Genomic DNA, 22526 nt, shown 5'->3' with positions numbered 1-22526 from the left:
ATATGAAATTAATCATTTTATGGTGAACAATGCAGTGACAGTACATTCACAGTGTTGTGTAACCACAACTTCTATCTAGTTCAAAAACATTCTCAATTCAACTTATGAAGTGAAATATAAAATATAAAATTCTTTTTTAGTGGTCTGCATATAAAATTCTTGTGGTCTCTTTTTTTTCCCCACAGCCCTTTAAAGATATGTTTCTCTTGTCTTCTGGCTCCAGTATGTTTGTTGCATATTAAATAACTTTCAGTGTTCATTTGAACATTTTCTTTCTGACATGTATATTTTGTCTTTTTTTTCAGTTCTCTGTAGTTTTATTATTATGTGTACAGATTTAGTTTTCTTTGTCTTTCCTGAAAATTCTAAAATCAGGTGCTTGATATTTTTTTCATCAGTTTTGGGTAATTGTTAGTAATTATTTATTCAGATATTGTTTTTCCTTCATGATTTCTCTTCTCTCCCTTTTCATTCCTACATATTTTTGATCCTTAAGTGGTTTTTTTTTCAGTATTTGATGTTTTTACTTTTTTTTCTAAATGCTTATTTCATATATTTTTCTCTATCTCAGTTCACTGATTCTATTATCAGGTAAAATTCACCAGTCAATACTTTTATGAAATTCTTAATTTAGCCATTACATTTTTAAATTTTTTATTTTAGAAATTCCATTGGATCATTTGAAATTTTCAGTTCTTGGTTTACAATTTCAGTCCTTTTGTTAATTTTCTTGAACAAAATAAGAATAATTATTTTGAAAATGGTGTCTGGGAAGGAAGACCTATGTGGCTAGTGGTTGAGTGTCTGCCTTTGGCTCAGCGCTTCACTCCGGAGTTCCGGGATCAAGCCCTGCATTGGCCTTTCTGCAAAGAGCCTGCTTCTCCCTGTGTATCTCTGCTTCTCTCCCCGTGTCTCTCGTGAGTAAATAAAATCTTAAAAAAAAAAGAAAAAAAAAAGGAAGAAAAGAAATCTGTATCTGGTAACTCTACTATCTGGGAATGCTTGTTGATCTGTTCTCTTACCTTTTATTCCTCAAGGCTTTGGTTCACATTGTTTTATATCCTCAAATGCCTGGCCATTTAAAAATATATACTAGAATACACAACACATACACAATACACATATCTTGCATATAGGAACACAGTTGATCACTGAACAACCTGGGGCTTCAAGGAATCTGACCCATGTGCAGTTGAAAATCTGCACATAACTCTTGAGTTCCCCACAACTAATAGCCTCCAGCTGACTGGAAACCTTACTGATAACATAAACAGTCGATTAACATGTACATATTATATATATATATATATATATATATATATATATATATATATGTCATATGTATTATATACTGTAAACTTACAGTAAAGTAAGCTAGAGAAAATAAAATGTTATTAAGAAAGTATATTTACAGTATTGTATTTATTGAAAAAAATTTGTGTATATTGGACCCATGCAGTTCAAAAACCTGTGTGGTATTCAAGGATCAGCTCTGTGTATGTGTAGAAGACATTATATATAACAGTTTAATATATAATGTGTAGCTTATATTATAAATTACATATAATATATTCTGGTATATATATTTTTTCTAGTATATATTTAAATATGTATGTATCTGTACATATATACATATGCATATGAAGGATAATGTGAAGTCTGCAATATTATAATTTGGATATTTCATAACTCCAGCGAATAATTTTATATCTAATAAATTGTCACTGAGGGTGAAATGAAGGTATTTTCAAGTAAAATACTAGTACCTCAGAGTGTGACTGTATTTAGAGAGATAAAAGGAGATTAAATAAATATGAGGCCATTAGGCTGGCCCCAATCTAATCTGACTGGTATCCTTATAAGAAGAGATAATTTCGATACACAGGAGGTGTGCACTTCAAGAAAAGACTCTGTGAGCACACAGTGGATAGAAAGCCATCTGCAAGCCAAGGAGAGAGGCCTCAGGAGAAACCAGACTTGTTGATACCTTGATCTTGGACTTCTAACCACTACAACAGTGAGAAATTAAGCTTTTAAGCCACATGACATGGAATTTGTTATGGCAGTCCTAGCAGTCTAATAAAGCAGTTTAATAAAGTACTTCATAAAAGGTAGTACTAATACCTTGAATCCTAAGCATTTTCAAATCACAGCATACATAAAATAATAATATTTCTGTAGTATTCTGACAGAAAAAGAGGAGAACGGTCATAGTCCAGAAATCAGCACAGAGTTTCTAGCCACTCTGGTGTCCATCAGCCACTCTGAGGACTGGGGATCTCCAAAATCTTGTGCGCATGTGTAAGCCATTCATGACACCTCATCTTGGGAAGTACTTTACTAAAGGATACACTATAGGATGAAGTAAAATAATCTCAGAAGAAATGTGAAAGAGGAAAGTACTTTGCATATATAAACTGAAGCCCAGAGTTTCAGGATGAGTATCTTTTTCTTTTTTAATTTATAAAACAGAAGGACTCTAATCCATCTGCTGAGTTCTCTCAGTTATCTAAACTCAATCTCCCTTATCACCTTTACCTTCCAGCTATTCTTTCCCACTTCTACACTTGGATTCCAGAACATTGTGTGGATAGATTTGTGAATGTAGCTCCGTTCTCTGCTTTAGGATTCTCTTTGGAAACTACAGAGACTTTATCTTATGTTTGATCCTAACCTTACATTCCTTTTTTCACATTTTATTATTATCACTGTGTCTTTTGGACAGATATAATGTATTAAGAGTGTGAATGTCTGGTGACATCCTAATTGGAAATCCAGCATAGCTATTAAACAGTTTTCAAATTCCTCTTGGCCCGAAATAATGACATATAATGCAGATTCATGTATTCAATTCAGTTACTATAAGGTGTATGAAAATAACACAGAATGAAATCATGCACTTGTAAATTAAACACTGCTGAAATGATTTAGTAACCATTCAGACAATATTATTTTCACCTTAGAAAATAAACAGTAAAGTTTAATTTTTCTAGTAACATTATGTTTCCAAAAATTTTAGTCTTGAGGCTTAGTTTTTTCTAAGTATGAGGTAGTAGTGGTTCTCAGCCAGGGGTTTTTACTCCCTCCGCCTCCCACCAGAGACATGGGACAACACCTGGAAACAATTTTGATTTTTGTGCCTGGAGTGGGGCACTACTCCTGGCATCTAGTGGGTAGTGAACAAAGATATCACTTATCATGTTAGTGCACAGAACAAAAACCCCACAGAACAAAACTAGTGTGGGCCAGAATTCCAACAGTGTTAAAATTGAGAAAATCTCATTTAAACCTGTTAAAAAGATGTTAAAAACTGTTGAATCAAAAGTCGGGCAAAGTTGCAATTTGCAATGTAATGTCACTTAATAATGTTTAAGCCTCATTTTGTTTTTTCCACTGCAAATCTAGGTTGTATACCTTCATGCATCTTTTGCATTGGTCTTCTTAAGAACAGAGAAATATGAAAGACAGGATTTACTCCCTGGCCCTAGCACTGAATGGTATCGACTGACCTATGCATAAATCACACCTGTGATTTTGTCTTGTGCTAGTCCCTGGCCTAAAAAAATTCCCCTGTTTTATAATCCTTGTTCTCTACTATGTGAAGTTCAGGTTAATATAGATCAGAGTTTACTAAACATTATAGAATATTAAAACCACAATGAGGTATCACCTCACACCTGCCAGAATAGCTATTTTCATAAAGACAAGAGATAATGGATGGTGGCGAGGATGTGGTTGCATGGAAGTGGGTGTACTGGAGCCCTGGCTGTCTTGATGGGAGTATAAACTGGCTCAGCTGCTATGGAAAACAGTATGGAGGTTTCTCAAGAAATTGAAAGTAGAACCAATATATGAGAAGCAATCCAACTTCTATGCATATCTCCAAAGGAAATGAAATCACAATCTCAAAGATATATTAGCCTTCCCATGTTCATTACAGCATTGACAATAGCAAAGACATAGAAACAACCTAAGTGTCCATCAGTAGATGAACGGATAAAGAAGTGGGATACACACACACACACACACACACACACACACACACACAGTGGAGTACTTTTCATCCATAAAAAAGGAAGGAAATCCTGTCATTTCTAACAATGTGGCTAGATCTTTAGGGCATTATGCTAAGTGAAATAAGTCACATAGGGAAGGCAAATACTGTAGGATCTCACCTGTGGAATCTAAAATCTTTGAACTGAAAGAAGCAGTGGATTGATGGTTATCAGGGGCTGGGAGATAAAGGAAATGTAGAGATTTTGGTTAAAAGGTAGCAGTTTTCAGTTATGAGTAAGTTCTGGGGGTCTAATGCACAGCTTAGCACTAAGTAATACTGTATTGTATGCTTGGAAGTTGTTATGAGAGTAGAATTTCAAGGTTCTCACCATGACAGTTACAATCCAAAATGGTAATTATGTGAACAGAAAGATGTGTTAACTGACATTTTGGTGACATTGTACACTATATACATGTGTGAAATCATCACATTGTACATCTTAAATTTATTCAATATTTCATGTCAATTATATCTCAGTAAAGAATGGAAGAGAAACATTGTAGAGCATACCTATCCTGGCTATATCCACTCTTTGCTTACTCCTTTCCTGCCTTCATCTTCCATGAACTTATATTCCAGGTTTAGGACCAGTTTAAGCTTTCCCCAGTGAGTTCTCTCTAAAAGCATTGGAATGCTGTATAGGTGTTACTGAGAATGTCACAGTGGAAATGAGGCAGAAATACATATATCACCTGAATATTATATGAGACATTTTAACTTTCCCTAAATCCTTTTTCGCCTCTGCCATTCCCAGGCATTCCCTTCTCCTAGCTCCATTTCTATACTCTGTCCAGCAACCTGGCCATTCTCCGTTCTTTCCAGAATACCATTCCCACTGCCTTCTCTGTTATGTGGCTCTGACTCAGTTCTTGTCTTCCAAATTGCATAGCCACATAGAATTCCATTTCTCTTTCTTCCTTCATTTTGATTTTGAAAATGCATTGATTTAGGTCTTTTGTGTGCATGTGCATGCTTTAATTGCATGCACTGTAATTGAAGAATATTTGTGTCCACTCTAAGAAATTGCCAGCCTTATAAAAGAAAACCCTGAATATGATACTTTCAGTTTAGTTAGTTTTTTTCAAAAAAAAACAGAAATGGAACAAATTGAAGGAAAAAAAAAAAGTGTCCCAGATATTTGTAGAGAGTCTGTGTAGTTATATTAGCTACAAAAGAGAAATGATCAGCAGATATTGTGAAATAAGAAAACTTATATTTCCTTTGTAAATATGTCTTAAAAGAAATTCATTTCCAGGTATCATGTTGCCCCCAAAGAAGAGCTTTAAAAATACATGCTTAAACGTTAAGACTAATTACCCAAAGCAGCATAGCCACATATTCCCATGATGTGTTTGACGACAGGGTAGATAATTTTAAAAAAAGCACACACCTAACACCCAGACACATATCATGCCTGTAAACACACACCTAGATATAGACACAAGCACACACAAATGCTTCACAACCCATAAAAGCATTTCCTTTGATCCCTACTGTATTTCTTCAGTTTACTGTGCTTTCTTTTTATTTCATCTCTACTTATTTTTGAACAATTTCTACCGTTCTTCTCATTTTTCTCTTATAGCCTGACTGACAAGATTCACCGTACTGTCCTGTTCCTGGCTTCATTCTGTTTCTGAGTCTGCTGGGTTATTTGTGGCCAACACTATTAATCTAACAGCCACAGAGCCTAATCACTGTGTGACTGCATCTTTCCTTAAGAATAACCATAAGGGTGGCCTGAGCCATCACTTGTATGTGATATTTGTCCATTTTATTTCTGCTACATCAAAAAATAGATTTAAATCGAGGCTGTTTTTGTGTTTAAACATTTGTTTACTTTTATCCAAATATACAAGTACCTTTTTTTTTTTTAAAGAAAACAGTGTTATTGCCAGTAGCAATGGCATACATAAAACTCTAACTATCTGTTATTCCTTTAACTAAAATATACGAAGATTAGAGACACTACCAGAAATACACAGGAAGTAGGAAAGAACCTACCGCTGACTGATGGCTGCATGCACATTTACGTAAGAATAGCAGTCGTTTCTTTGCAGACTCTAGGAAACTGGTAAGGAAGAGAACAAACACTTTTGAAATATTAAAAATGAAATCAGATTGAATCAGCTTTTTGAGAAGTATGGATGTTTACATTGGACTTCATGTGGCTTTTCACTCTTTCAAACATGAGATATGTGCCTGTATGTGGCTTTACTCAGGTAGTTCTTTCCATTAGCTATATGTAATTATAAATTGATCACGTTCATTTCATAAAATTTCATATAAATATATTGCTGGGAAGTCTTCTATCCCAAAGCAAGTATCTATCATTTAGCTTCCCAACCATTTTTTAAGGTTTATTTATTTATTTATTTATTCATTCATTCATTCATTCATTCATTCATTTATGATAGACCTAGAGAGAGAGGCAGAGACACAGGAGGAGGGAAAAGCAGGCTCCATGCAGGGAGCCCGACAGACATGGGACTCAATCCCAGGACTTGATCCTGGGACTCCAGGATCACACCCTGGGCCAAAGGCAGGCACTAAACCACTGAGCCACCCAGGGATCCCCTTCCCAACCGTTTTTAAGCGAGGAGCTATTGCTGAGACTTTCTATAAATATGCAAACAGAAAGTTACTGTTTTGGTGCACCAGGCTTGCAGTGCTCTCTTGACCTTATGCTACTTTGGCAGTGCTGCAGTTACACAGTGAATCAATACCAGTTTCCAGTTTGAACAAAACATTTTAAAAGAAAAACAAAGTATTATTTATGAAGTACTTATTAAAAGCTTGCCATGCACTAATGGCCTAATGGCCAAAACCATAAATAATGCTTGTGTTCCACCAAAGAATCTGTGATTAGGCACATTTCCAAACTGACGTTTGATATTTATCTTGTCACTTAATTCTGAGCCCCATTATTACATCTCAAATGAGTGATGATGGGGAAAAAAAATGTCTTTTTTCATTAATAGCCATTAATAGTTGAATTTTACTCAAGCTGATTTGAGTTTCTTTCTTCCCCATTCTGAATTTGGTTGAAATTTCTAGGATCAATATTGTTGAACATATTTAATATTTGTTTGATCACCACACCTTTTGAAATTTTCTCTGGTGGACTTGGGGCTTTGGTATACTCAAATTCTGAGCATAAGTTATTTCAGATGTCTTAAGAAATGTCAATCAAATAATTTGTGGAATAAACATTATTTCCACATGTGCCTTAGAAAGGCTGTCATCTCTATGACTGAGCATTGTGCCTATAGCATTAGCATGTGAACCTGTTCCGATTTTAGAGAAGATGAATATCTTTATGACTTTATTTTTATAGACACATTTAAATATAGATGCATGGGGTTCCTACAGCACACATTTTCATAGAGAGTAGTATGAAGTTTTTAGTGTGCCTTCAGATTTCTAAGGAATTGCCAATATTACGATTACAGTATAATCACCCTGCAATTATCCCAACTACTCCTTTAAAAACTATTTGTAGAATTAAAATTGTTTTTATGAGCAATATGTAACATTAATATCTCATTTTAAAAATCTGTATTGAGTGAAGCCCATTTGCCAATATTAGATTTCATTGAAATAAATTTTCTTCTGGAGAAATAAATCTTTAAATTAAATTTATTCCTCCTACATTTATGATTATAGGAGAAAGCCCATCAATATGAACAACCTCTAAAGATAGTCATTTAAGTAAAAACAAAGACCAAGTACTGATTTCTGCTTTCTTCTTTGTTATGTCTATTACTGGCTTTATATCCTGAGTTCTGTTCTGGTAATAAATCTGTTGGTGGTTAAGAAATGTTCTTCAGTTAAAATATGACCTGTGAGCCACACAAAACACAATGTTTTGTTTCTTTTACTGAATAGATTTTGATTGAAAAATAGCATAAGAAAAACAGGCCTGCCATTCATGTTTTTAAGATCTGCTGCAACAATGCAAATGCAGGTCCACATTTCACATGTCTAAGTATTTAAAAGTTAAAAGATTTAGTAAACAGATTACAAATAAAAAATGTTATACCCTTCTCCCTCAACAAAAATATATTTGTATTGACAAAATAAAATATGCATAAAGCCCTACATATTTTGGCTTCAACTTAGCAAAATGTGAGATGACTCTATTTAAATATTATTTCATATGGTAGTGTTCTAGCCATATTAACAGTAAAATATTGACATGTAAAATTTTAATATAAAATTTATTTCTTTTTTTAAAGATTTGATTTATTATTTGCAAAGAGAGAAAGCACAAGTAAGGGGAGCTGCAGGCAGGCAGAGGAAGAAGGAGAAGCAGGCTCCCCACTGAGCAGGGAGCCAGGGAGCCAGACTCAGGGCTCAACCCCAGAGTTCCAGGATCATGAGCTGAGCTAAAGGCAGATGCCTAACCAACTGAGCACCAAGGAGCCCCTAAAATTTAATTTTCTTGTCTGGATTGGAGATCACCATTCATTATGCAGAGACCTAATTTGCTTCTATCGTGCACTCAGTCTTCTCCATCAGATGTGCCTGGTCCCTGAGTTCAGGGCTTTGGATCAGCTTCTCTAGAGAAAACTTTGTTCCAGAATTCTTTCAAAGTTCAAGAGGAATTAGAATGTTCCAGATTTAAGGCTATAAAAATCCTCACTTTATCATTATATGGTTTTACTCATATGGGGAATATAAAAAATAGTGAAAGGGATTATAGGGGAAAGGAGAGAAAATGAGTGGGAAAAATCAGAGAGGGTGACAAAACATGAGAGACTCCTAACTCTGGGAAACAAACAAGGAGCAGTGGAAGGAGAGGTGGGCGGGGGGATGGGGTGACTGGGTGATGGGCTCTGAATGGGCCCCTTGGGTTGAGCGCTGGGTGTTATACTATATGTTAGCAAATCAAACTCTAATAAAAAATACACACATAAAAAGAATTGAAAAAAGTAAAAAATATGTCACATAATATAAGCTTAAAAAATTTAAAAAATAAAGTTCAAGAGGAATTAGAGTGTTCCAGATTTAGGGCTATAAAAATCCTCAATTTTGAACTCTGTTCTAGAAGCTTATCTCCAGAGGTACCCTTTGCCTGTAATTATTGAGTAATTTCAAAGTTCTTAATATATACATGGAGCAAAATTTTCTTATATTTTTGTGAGAAATAGATTTTTATTTAACTTCAAGTCATCTGAAGTTTGTTTTGATTTTCCTTTTGATCCATGAGTTGTTTAGAAGAGTCTGGATTTTCAAGTAGATAATTTTCAAGTAGTTATACATAGGAGCAAAGACTAGGGGAGGAGGGTGAGTGTGAAAGCAGTGGAGAAACACTGAAGTCTCAGTTGTCTAGCTCTTGTTGGATGGAAGTCAGAGTAGGATCCATTCTCTCCAAACCACATATCTGATGAAAATTTTGCTCATCCCTGTTCCCTGATGCCCGACAGGAATGGTGGTCTTCCAGAAGACTAAATGCAGGAGATAGACAAATGCTTTAATTTTCTGTGAACAGAAGATCTTCCCTTGCATGTACAGCCTGGGAACTTGCATGCAACCAGAATCCGTGGTCTTGGCCTCAAGATCTGATCCACATTTTGTGTTCCTCCAGCTAAGTGGAAGAGAAAGTCTAGTACCTGTACTTCAGAGAATTTGTGTCTTCAGACCTGCATGTATTGTCTTCAAATTCAGCAAAAAGGTTATTTTAGTTCCTTAGAACTACACCATAGAATGGGTGGAGGAGGGAAATCACAGCTGCGGGTGCTCAGATTGCTATATAAAGTATCAGTTGAAGTACATGGATGTTTAATTGAAGAACATCTTCTAGTTGAGTTACATATCAGTAAAAATTTTGTTCTAAAGTAAGTCCAATAGACAAAAAAAAAAAAAAAAGAAGCATGTTAGCAGGCTTACCATTGAAAATTCCTTGAGTGAGCACTATGTTGCAGATATAAAGACTTTTAATAACTCCAACAAAGCCTGTTATTTCTCTACATTGGGGACAGATGGATGTTTTTGTTTGTTTTGGTCAAAAGTATGCTGAAATTAATTGACTACTCTAAGAGGACATGTTTTACAATATATATACATTTATACACTGAAATTAGATGGAAGCATTACATTAAACCCAGTAAGATGTTCATATTGAGGTGCACAATGGGATGGACTCATTTGAGAAACAGCAATTTTCTGCCTCATGTCTCCTGTATAAGCTTACATAACTAGTGAGAAATTGTCTTGATTCTAAAACTAATATTTTTATCTTACTAATTTCTTTCTGAAACACATAGAGTTGAATTAGTACAAGTAAAATATATGTTCAACTTCATGCAACTTTGCTTCTCATGTTTCAAAGAAGGAGATTTTTAAAAATTCTGTCAACTTACAATAGAAGGAACATCAGTGTTGTATATCATAATGAGACACATTGGATATCTTGTTTTGGAAAAAATAAAATATTCTGTTTTTCCTGATATTTTGGAAAAATCTGAACCAGATTTATGGTTGTTTACTATTGTTGTTTTCTTCTTAAAAAGAAAATCAGTACATATAAAATATATGAGTTTTTATTTTTATGGTAATTAACTGAATACCATGAGATTTGCTTTAATCTTAGTAATTTATTTACACTTCAGTTAATTTATCTAAGTGGATTTGCTATTTGACTCTGGAACCCATCCATAGAGCTTATGCTTAACATTTTAAGAAAACAGTTACTGCCAAACTCAAGCAAGAGGAAGTTGTGACTCAGATTGCTACCAGATGTGGAGTAGCAAAAATATCTTTTATATATGTGTATGTATGCATATCTGTGATTTTAAAATTAAAAACCGTAATTTAAACTCTGTTTCCAACTTCACCATGCACCATTCTCATAGTTATAATTTTCTAGAAGGATATGAACCTTAATTGTAGAGTATCAGCGTAATTCATGCTAAATGTGTCTTTTCTAAATGCATTTATGCATTAAATGGATTCACTGGTATAATATCACGAGTTTCAGTGATAACTCATGATTGAATACTAATGCCGAGAGTAAAGATGCAGAGCTCTTCTACATAATGAAATCTAGAATAAAACATAACTGGCAGAGTAAGCAGGGCAAAATAATGTGCTTTGAAGAAAATAGGTATTTATCAACAACTGCAAAGCTGAGTAATTAAAAGTTGAGGCTGAAAACAGAAAGCGTTCTTAACTCTGAGTATAAAGAGAAACAAGGAATCATTATTGTTCTGAATACCAAAACCAGAATAAGTACAAATTATAAATGCTTCATGGTTCTGAAAACCTAATTACATGGTAAATATTATTTAATTATTTTATCTTTAGTTTATTTTGTTTTATTTTATTTATGCTGAAAGGAATGAGTCCCCCAGTTCCTATTTTATATACGGAGAAATTGCAAGCCAGCAAGATTGACTTTTATGAGGTCACAGAGCCAGTTAATGACAGACCAAAGTTTCAAATCCAGGTAACTTTTTTTTTTAAATAAAATAAAAGTATTTATTTAGAATGCCAGAATTGCAATTCAAGGAGCACATTTGGGCAGCAATCCAAGCTGTATTCCCTTAGGGACAAAAGTCAGTTTTTAAAAAATTTATCAATTTTGCTTTATTTTAATATTAGCAATTATATCAGAATATGTATTTGAAATAATATAAAATTATCTCTATACAAATTTAGTTTTTTTGAGTATAGTTTACACACAATGTTACATTAGTTTCAGTTGTACAACATAGTGACTCAACTTTTCTCTATGTTTTGCTTTGCTCATCACAAGTGTCCCTACCATTTGTCACCGTACAATGGTATTAACAGTACAATTGACTGTATTTCCTGTGCTGTCCCTTTTATTCTCATTACTTATTCATTTCATAGGAAGCCTGTATCTCCCACCTTTTTTACACATTTTGCTCATCCCCACAGACCATTCCCTTCTGGCAAACATCAGTTTGTTTTCTGTATTTATGGGTCTGATTCTGCTTTTTTTTTTTTTAATTCATTTATATTTGTGAGTAAAATCATATGGTATTTGATTTTCTCTGTCTTACTTATTTCATGTGGTCCATTCATGTTGTTACAGATGGCAAGATTTTAACCTTTTTGAGACTGCTAATATTCCATTTATTCTATCTATCATCTATCTATGTATCTATCTATGTATCTATGTATGTATGTATGTATGTATGTATCTATCTATCTATCACCTATCTATCACATCTTCCTTATCCATTCATCTATTGATAGACATTTGGGTTGTTTCCATATCTTAAATATTGTAAACAATACTGCAATAAACACAATTTTTAAATTAGTGTTTTTATTTTCTTTGGGTAGATACCCAATAGTAGGATTATTGGATCATATGAAAATCCAAGTATTTTATCTCCTGCTATATGGTCTTTTAACTCTTTGAAGCAAAGAACACTACAGAAATATTGGCCAAAGATTGATTTAGGGTAGTACAGATGGTTAAGGATGGATTTTGTCCATAAACCTGATCTTGTCTTTTTCAGGATTTGCCCCTTAGTAACTTTGACCATGGTAGGTTTCATGATCTTTCTTAGCTTCTATTTTGTATCCGATAATATGGAAATAGATATTTATTTTATAAAAGGGATTCTGTGAGGAATAAATGTAACAATTTATTTAAATACTTAGCACAGTGGTTGGCACATGGTAAGGGCTGCATAAACATTATTTGTTATTGTTTATTATTGTTTTTCTTGTCAGAACTTGATAAAAATTGCAGAGTGGGCCTTTAAAAATAGCTCATTTCAATGGAAGGACTTAAGACTTAGATTCTTGGGATCCCTGGGTGGCTTAGCAGTTTAGCGCCTGCCTTCCGCCCAGGGCGTGATCCTGGGGTCGAGATCAAGTCCCACATCAGGTTCCTTGCATGGGGTCTGCTTCTCCCTCTATGTCTAAGCCTCTCTCTCTCTCTGAGGCTCTCATGAATAAATAAAGTCCTAAAAAAAACTCTTTTAGATTCTCTACGTTTTTCTACTCTCCTTGACAGTTCCTATTGATCTATGTCATTCAAAATATCTGTTCATAAAGAGACAGAATTGTATAAACAATTCATAACCTTTTTGGTCAATGTTTTGAATTAGTTATTAGAATTAAAAACTACCTCGATAATATTAAGAGTTATGTTTTTATTTTTCCAACACAAATGAAAGAGTATTTTACATGTTTAGTAAATTGGGCTGGGATGTGTGTCTTTCTCTTGGTAGGCTGCACTGTCTTAAAGGTTCAACGGGTATGTTTTCTTAAAATTTCTTAATGGTATTCCAGGCCACATGTTGGAGTCAACTCAACATGTTTTTACCAGCTCATCCATTTCAGGTTCCTTTTACTACTTTTTACTCTATTTAATACTTTGCCAGATTTGTCCAAATAAGTGAGTTCATAATGCTTATTCTGGCATTTAAGGCTTGCCATTCCTTGACTCTTAATGCTTCCTTTACCCTATAAAACTTTAACAAGTAACTTCCGCTCCTAACAGGCTCTTCTATCACTGTCTCCAAATACAACAGGTTCTTTTCTTTTTATTTCTTGTTCTACAGGTATTTTTTTTTATCCTCCCTAGCATTCACCATAACCAAGATTTCCTTAGTGTACATTGTTTGGAGTTTGGTTCTATATTGGCTATACTCATATTGCAGTGCATTAATGCTTTTACTGTTTTGTTACTTCCACAAATATGTGAGCTCTGTGAATGACATAAGAAGACCCTACAGTATGGGCTCACAAACAATGTTGTGCAGTTATTTACTGGAAATTAGATCAAATCTTTTAGTATGAAATGTAAAAACTATTGTAGAGTAGGAGTGTAGGATTTGAGAGCATGTGCTTTTCTGAGTATAACAGAACCTCTTTTCTAGATGAATCCTGAAGTTCAAATAAATACTTATTTTCAGATCTCAGGAATCATTTGGCAATAGTTTTGAGTTGATCTGAAATAGATTTCAGGTTTCAAGTCAGCACATCTTTTCTACAACTCCTCAGTGCTTTCTCTCACTCTGTAAGAGATACATCATATAATTTTGAGGATTTGATAGCAGATGTATCTGCAATTTAATACTCAGCTAGTGTTAAAAACTGACCTTGAGCCTAGGAGAGGATATTGTTGAAAGATGGAACATGTACCTTTTCTCTGTGCCAACTCTGAAACAAGTGCTTAACGTTTCCCTGGAGTGTCTTGGGCTTCACATCTGCTGTGAAAGATGGCGCCTTGGAAGTGCAGCCTGGCTTCTTCTAACCCATCTCCAGAGGCCTTCTAATGGCTGCCCTCAAAGAGTCATCCAAGTGTTAGTCTTGAAGTTAAATGTGCACCAACCTCTGAAATTTGAGCTGGAATCTAGCTAAGCAGTTCATGAAGAATGCTCTGGATTATTCTTCTGACATGTGGGCTCTTCCACCATATGTTTTTGTTTTGTTTTGTTTTGTTTCTTCTCAGTATTATTAGCAGGAAGATATGATAGATTTGTCCCAGTAAAGTTTATTTAAAATGTGGAAAATAGGGGTGGCTGGGTGGCTCGGTCAGTTAAGGTGTGCCTTCAGCTCAGGTCATGATCCTGCAGTCTGGGGATAGAGCCCCATGTAGGGCTCCCTGCTCACCAAGGACCCTGCTTCTCCCCCTCCTGCTCCCCCTGCTCATTCTCTCTCTTTCTTTCTCTCTGTCAAGTAAATAAATAACATCTTAAAAAATAAAATGTAGAAAATAAATTTTGAATTTTATAATATTTAGACATTTCCAGTATGATTTTTATAAGTCAAGAGCAACTCACATGAAATTTGTTGAGCATTTTGGATATAATTTCCTACACTGACATGATATATCATCCTTGGAGGAAATGCTTGATAAGATATTAAAGTAGACTGGAACAGAAAATTAACCTGGAAGCACATTTTTCTCTCATGCCCATTTCACATAAACTGGAGTGTTATTATGCCATTAACATTTTTATATTCACAGAAACCTATAAAATTTTACATGGAAAAGAAAATGAGTATTTGCTAAAGGAGTATATGAAAAGAAAGTTATTTCCCTATCCCTTTTGCTGGAAAACACCCATTTTACGTTATTATCCTGATCCTCCACTGATTATCCATTATCCTGATTTAAATACGATATCCAATACTTTCCATATTGGAAAACTAGATGACTAATATTTTTATTATTTTGATGACAGGCAATAAAATAATATTTTAGAGATAAGGAGGTTCACATATTGGTCTAAAAGTTAAATTCACTTTATTTAACATCTTAATCCTATATATTAAAATTTACTTTATATCAGGATCCTCATTATCTACTTAAATTAAAAAATAAATTCATTTATTCAAGTATAACATCATTCAGAAAACAACAAAAATCATATATATATATATATATATATATATATATTATAGTTTAGTGGATTTTCCTAAAGGGATCCCACATGATCACTGTACAGTTTGAAAAATAGAACATTACCAGTGTACCAGAAGATCCCCGGCACCCTCTCCATCCTCCACTGATTAACCATTATCCTGATTTTAAATACGATATATTAGTTTTGACTCTTTTTGAACCAAATATAATCATGCATTACTTACTCTTTCATGTCTGTTATTTTATTTTTACTTAGAATTTTATAATAGTCAGCTGTGTGATTCTTGTGACAGTAGTTTGTTTTTTTTCCATCAACTGCGTAGTAATTCATTGAATAAATTGTATTACAAAATTTATGTCTTTGACCGTTGATAAATACTTGGATTGTGTCCAGTTCTCAGCTAATACAAATATTATACAGCTTCTTGTACATGTCTTTCAATGTGAATACACATGCACTTCTGTGGGCTATATCACTGAGTATAATTACTGGTTCACATAATATCCTTATTTTCGGCTTTAGCAGGGACTGCCAAGCAACTGGAAATCTTTAGGCCTTTAATGAATAAAATTCTCTCATATTTGGGTTTAAATATGTCATCTTACAGTTTCCCCCTATATTCCTTAATGCTCTGTGTTCTTTTTCACTCCTTACCTTTTTCAGTACGGGGTTTGAGTTGTTGGTGTTTATAATCATTGTATTTTTGCTCTTTATTAGGTTTCTCAGTAAATACTCTTTTACTCATCTGTAGTAATTACCCAGGAGATTATAACATGAATTCTTGGTTTACTAAATCTAACTTAGTACTGTTACCACTTCTTGTGCAATATACTTTTCTGTCTTCTTTTAACACACTATCTTTTGCTGTTGTTGCAGGCAGTTGTTGACATGAATTATTGTAATTCTACATTTTATACTCCCCAAACCAGTAGCACCATTGCCATCATCATCATCATCGTCATCATCATCATCATCATCATTTTAGACAAGTATGTGCTTACTGTTCCTGTTCATTACAATTTTTAAATTTTATCTTATTATCTAAGAGTTTTTTTCTTACTGCCTAAACATTTCCCTTAATTATTTTTTCTAGTATTAATCTGTTAGTGATATTCTAAATATATATATATATATATAATATATATACATATATATATTACCTAAAACATCTTCATTTCACCATCTAGTTTTGATGAGTACTATAGAATTCTAGGTTGACATTTGTTTTCTCTTAGCATTTTAAAAATGTCATTTAGTTGACCTCTGGTTTCCATTGAAAAAGAACTATCAATCCTGCTGTTGCTTTTTTGACAGTAGGATGTAAGCTTTTTCTGGTTGTTTTTAAGATTCTCTCTTGGTATTTGATTTTCAAAGATTTTACTGTGTTGTGCCAGGTGTGATTTTCTTTATATTTACCTGCTTTGTTTCTCTAGAGAGTTTTATGTCTGTGACTTACATTTTTTAATCATTTTAAATAAGTTTTAATCAGTATCTCCAAATATTTCTCCCCTTCTCCTCAGGTCTCCAATTAAATGTTTTTATTATCCTTAGCTATATTATATATTTCCCTTGTTTATTTCTGTCCATCAGTCAATCTGAATATGTTTATTTACCTATTTTCCCTATCACTTTCTCTTTTCTACTCTGTCTTATCTCTCCTATTAAATTGATGTTAATTTTAGGTATCATATATTTTAGTTTTTTAATTTCCATGCAATATCTTAAAGCAGACTCAGTGTGGTGATGGTTGTTAAGTAGAACTAATATGGTGATTATTTTGAAATATATACATAAATTATCATGTTCTACACTTGAAATTAATATAATGTTATTTGTCACTGATATCTCAGTAACAACCTTTCACTATTCAGTATGATATTTGATGTGAGCTTGCCATGTGTGGCCTTTATTATTTTGTGATTTGTTCCTTTTATACCCAGTTTGTTAAATTTTTTTTATTTTGAAAAGATGTCAAATTTTGTGAAGAGCTTTTTTTTGTGTGTCCGTGAAGCTGACTATATAATTTAACATTTCATTCGATTTTTGGTGTATCATATTATTGATTTACATAGGCAATTAAACACATTTTAAGGAGACTGAACAAGCATGAGAATCAGAGTGCGATATGGTAGGAATTTTGGAATTGTCAAACAGGGATCAAAAAAACTTGTGATTAATATGCTAGTGGTTTGATGAAAAAAGTGGATAATGTGCAAGAAAAAATGATGTAAGTAGAGATGGGAATTCTAAGAAACAACCAAAAAAGCAGTGTTGGAGTTCATAAACACAGTAGAGCCTTTAAGAATAGTTTTAATGAGCCTATTAATAGACTGGACATGGCTGAGAACTTCTGAGCTTCTGGATATAACAATAGAAACTTCCAAAACTGAAGAGCATATTAATCATTGTATATATTTTTATTTTTTATTTTTATTTTTTAAAAAGATTTTATTTATTTATTCATGAAAGAGGCAGAGACACAGGCAGAGGGAGAAGCAGGCTCCATGCAGGGAGCCTGATGTGGGACTCGATCCTGGGCCTCCAGGATCACGCTCTGGACTGAAGGTGGTGTTAAACTGCTGAGACACCCGGGCTACCCCATAGTATATATTTTTAAATCCTAGTTTGATAATATCAACATTCCTTCCATATTGGATTCTGGTTCTCATGTTTCTTTAGTCTCTTCAAACTGTGGGTTTTTTTTTTTTTTTACCTTTATACTTGTAATTTTTTGATGCAAGGTGGTCACAATGTACTGGGTAAAAGGTAATTAGACCCTTAGTAATGTAGTGATAATATGGAGGGGAGGGGAAGTATTCTATAGTCTTATGATTAGGTCTCAGATTTTTGATGAACCTGTGCCTCTGAACTGTGTGCTTCACCAGTGATTCTCTAACCCAGGATAGCTAGAAGCTTGAAATTGGTATTTCCTTTTATATGGAAGGCTAGAGGTGTCTGGAGTTGGGTACTACCCTTCTTCCAGATACTTTAAGCTCTATTAAAAAATCCTAGTAGTTTAGGTTCTGGTAAAATAATGTTTCCTGAGGGCAAGCCTTATAATAATAGAAGGATCTGGAATACTTAAAATGGCTCCTTTTTCCTTTCTTCTTGATGAAAGCATCAAGGGATTTCCCCTCCCCCCACCCAGATATTCACTGAGAATCTGGTTGAGCTTCTGAAGGTAAAACTCAAAGTGTGGGGGCTTCCCCGTGATGGGGTCTTTTTGGAGTTTTAAATGCTCAGACTAGTCTACACTGATCCTCCAATATTCCATCAATTTCAGTTTAGGTTTTCCTACCTGAAATTGGTTCCTGCAAAATTTTTTTCTCAGGAGTTTCTGCTCAAGGGATATTGGAATTCTCTGTATTTGCCTATTTGTCTTTTGAGGGCAGTGGTTTGCTTTTCTGACCTCCCTTCTCTGAGGAAGCTAAGAAGTGATGCTGATTTTTCAGGTTTTCCAGATTTTTAGTTGTTGATAGGACAGAGTGGTGACTTCTAAGCTCTCCAAGCCAGGCTGGAAACTGGAAGGGGTAAAATTAATTTTAATACTTTATTTTACTTTATTAGGTATATCCAATGCATTATCATTTCAACCTCTAGAACTAGCTTCATTTCAAGTGATCAGAAGCCACATGTGACCAGTGGTTCTTGCATTGGATGTGAGCTCTAGAAATGCCTGCACTGATGTTCAGCTTTCACAATGGGAGACTTACTAAAAGACAGTCTCTCATTCTCTTGCCTCCCTGAGGTGTTTTAAGTATAATTTTGACTGTGAGTACTTTGATCATATTTGTTCAGTTTAGATCCAAATCCTGTGAAAGTTGTAAAGCATTTGTACTCCAGCTGGGGGGTTGGAGGGTCATACCCAATGAAGGTGACATTTGAGATGCTTTTTGTGGAATGGATGAGTCTTAAGAACTTAGAAATCACAGAAATGGAATTGGTAGAAGTAACTGCATGGGAAAAATTACTAGAGCAGAAGCAAATGAGGAGTTTACCGTGAAAAGAGATGCTTCCATTTGTCTGGGTCTAATCCACCTCTACAACCTCAATATAGGCAATCCTCACAGTTGAGACTACTTTGCTTCCGGAGTGCACTTCCACTTGGCCTGTTTCATTAGGAGATCAAAACCCATTATTGTCAATTTGGGTGTATATAGCACCTGTTTCTCAAGAGTCCCTGAGTTAGATAACATGATTTTGCTTACAGTAGAAAAAAAGCCATCAATGAATAAAAAGGAGAAACCATATAATATCAGGAAACTTCAGCAATTTAGCCTGTTGGCTTGGCTCCTGGGAATTTAGAGGTCTTGTTAAATCTTATTAAATTTTAAACTGTTTTTTGAATTCTAAGGTACCAGAGTACTGGTAACTCATGTGTTGCTCTTTTTTGAATATAGCGTGACTAGAAGCAAAGTGGTGAAAATGTTATTTGTAGCCCTTTAAAACTTTTAGCTTTCATAGTGTGTTCTCCTAATATATATATATATATATATATATACATATTTTTTCCTGAATATTTTCTTTTTGCTGAAGCATCAGGTTCTGATTTATGGATACCCACAGAAGAAAAAACATTCTTCAAATTGGAGTCTAGCAATTTTTAAAATTGCTGATTGTGTCAATATTTGTTTCCCACATTACCAGTGCATACCTTTTAAGGAGACAGTGTTTGTCCATCCTAACAGCAACATAAAGTATAAATACTATAGTGCATCATTTCAGGGCTATGAATTATTAGGATTGAGTTAGCTGCATGTAGTTCCATGTAATGCTTCCAATATTTCTATTGTGGTAGGACTGTGTTTTGGAAAGCTTCTTTCATAAGAGATGGAAGGGGGAGTTCATTTATTATATTCTAATATAAATTATAAGAATATATAATATATATTATATATAATATATAATATATATAATATATATATAGTCAGAGGTTAATAAAGTCATCTCTTCATTGGCTTTTATAAAACAAATATTGACCAATTCCTGTCTTCCTGTCTTCCTCCTAGATTCCACACAAATTAATGTATCTTGTCATTCTACTCGAATTGTTCGTGTAGAAAAGCACTAGCAACACAGAAGCTGAGGTGAGGAGAAATAGCAGGAGAACAGTAAGTAGATTTCTGTTTTCAAGTAAATTAAAAAATTTAGAAAGTGGTAGGTATCTTCCTGTGTCTGTAGTAGAAATTATATATAAAAGAGGGCCTTTGACCTCTAGGACTTCACAGTCTAGCAAGGACAGACAAGAAAACATAACTGAGATGATAAAAGTATGACAATAGTAATAAAGAAGCAAAGAGAGCCAAGAGTTTTGCTCCATGGGAGGGAGATACTAAGAAAACCTTCTGAGGGAAGGTGATATCTGTGTTGAGAGTTAATATGTTGTAGGAGTTCTGCTAGCTACCAGTGATGGTGGAAAGGTCTGGGGCTTCTCAAAAGAAGCATACCCTAAGGGTTGCTGGAGGGGAGGTAGGGGGGTAATGGATTATAAATGGGGATGGGCATTAAGGAGCGCATTTGTGATGAGCACTGGGTGTTGTACTTAAGCAATGAATCATTGAATTCTCCACCTGAAACTAGTATTACACTGTATGTTGTTTACTAACTGGAATTTAAATAAAAATGAAAAAAATTGAAAATAAAACAAACATAAAATTAGGAAAAGCAATCTGCTTTCTCTTTGTTACTAACGCTTCCTCTGTCATGCAATATTGCCTGTTATGATTATGTAAGACAGACACACCATTTTTTCTGTTGAGCATCATGACAACAAATGAAATGTCACCCAGATGCTCTGCATCCAAAAGAAGAGCAGTGGGGCAGTGAGTGGACTTGGAACCAGATGTCAGTGCTTTGTGGGGAGGAGAGAGTTTTTCAGTCCATCTCTCTTAGAGTATCCAGCTGTGTGGAATACAACCACAGACTTCCAGCAGGGCTAGGGGAATTGTGAATAATCCCAGGAGTGTAGCTGCTCTAGAAGAGAAGGAGCAAGTTTGGCAATGTCATTTTAATGATATTTACTTCTCAAGTGGATGGCAAGTTTGTTTAAGCTTACTAAGAACCATAGAGTATAGCTTGGTTCACAATAAACTGACACAGCTTTCTAAATAAACAAAGAGCTGGAACATACGAATGGAGCACTTTCTGTTCAGTCTCTGCATAAGCCTGCTTGTTCTAAGTGTAGGGCCAAAGGAGTAGTGTTAGCACAGCATTTCAAAAAATATTTGGATTCAAAACCAGACAGATACGGATTTAAATCCTGATTATTTGCTCAAAGTATGATGCTGAGGAATTTACCTTATGGGAATAATGGTATAAATCTCATGTGACTGCCGTTGTGATCATAAGAAATATACACAAAGCTTCTGATATAATGTTTGGCACAAACTACATAGTCAGTACATGCTAGATTTTCCTTTTCTGAGCCTGGAATATATGAACCTATGCTGTTATTGGGATTTTTCATTTTCACCATTAATTCTAATCATTCCAATAACATATTCTCATTGTAGACTAGTCATAAAACAGATAAATAAAAATAGCAAGTTATCCATAATTACACTGCATAATAATTATATTTAAATCCATACTTGGGATGCCTGGGTGGCTCAGCTGTTGAGCTTCTGCCTTTGGCTCAGGGCCTGATCCTGGAGTCCAAGGATCAAGTCCCACATTGGGCTCCCTGCATGGAGCCTGCTTTTTACTCTGCCTATGTCACTGCCTCCCTCTGTGTCTCTCATGAATAAATAAATATAAATCTTAAAAAAAATCTATTCTTGTTTTTTTTTAAAGATTCATATTCATTTATTCATGAGAGAGAGGCAGAGACATAGGCAAAGGGAGAAGCAAGCTCCCTGCGGGGAACCGGATGCAGGACTTGATACTGGAACTCTTCCACCCTGAGCCAAAGGCAGATGCCCAACCACTGAGTCACCCAGGCCTCCCTCCATTCTTATTTTCTAACAAGTGTGTGTGTGTGTGTGTGTGTGTGTGTGTGCGCTTGCAGTACATGGAAAGGCATGTAATGTATTAACTATGGAATGATTTATCTATAAAATAGAGGAATATTTACTCATTTGAGCACAATGCAATCATTGCACCTAATAAAA

At 34.5% G+C, this 22526-nt stretch overlaps 1 long non-coding RNA gene across 8 annotated transcripts in view; it reads left to right on the top strand.

The window, feature by feature from the left end:
* LOC121496030 overlaps positions 1-22526 on the top strand; it is a 51657-nt gene that overhangs the window by 16771 nt on the left and 12360 nt on the right. For 6 of the 8 annotated variants that reach the window (XR_005989095.1, XR_005989096.1, XR_005989092.1 and 3 more), the window contains exons 2-3: positions 16294-16406; positions 20427-20528. This is a non-coding gene — a long non-coding RNA (uncharacterized LOC121496030). Of the gene's footprint in view, positions 1-9486; positions 9735-11397; positions 11508-16293; positions 16407-20426; positions 20529-22526 lie in introns of all 8 variants that reach the window. The other 2 variants (XR_005989093.1, XR_005989098.1) reach the window with 2 other exon arrangements.

This window comes from Vulpes lagopus, chromosome 7 (genome assembly GCF_018345385.1).
Source record: "Vulpes lagopus strain Blue_001 chromosome 7, ASM1834538v1, whole genome shotgun sequence".
NCBI lineage: Eukaryota > Metazoa > Chordata > Mammalia > Carnivora > Canidae > Vulpes > Vulpes lagopus.
Note: the sequence above shows the minus strand (reverse complement) of the source record. Positions and strands in the feature narration are given on the sequence as shown.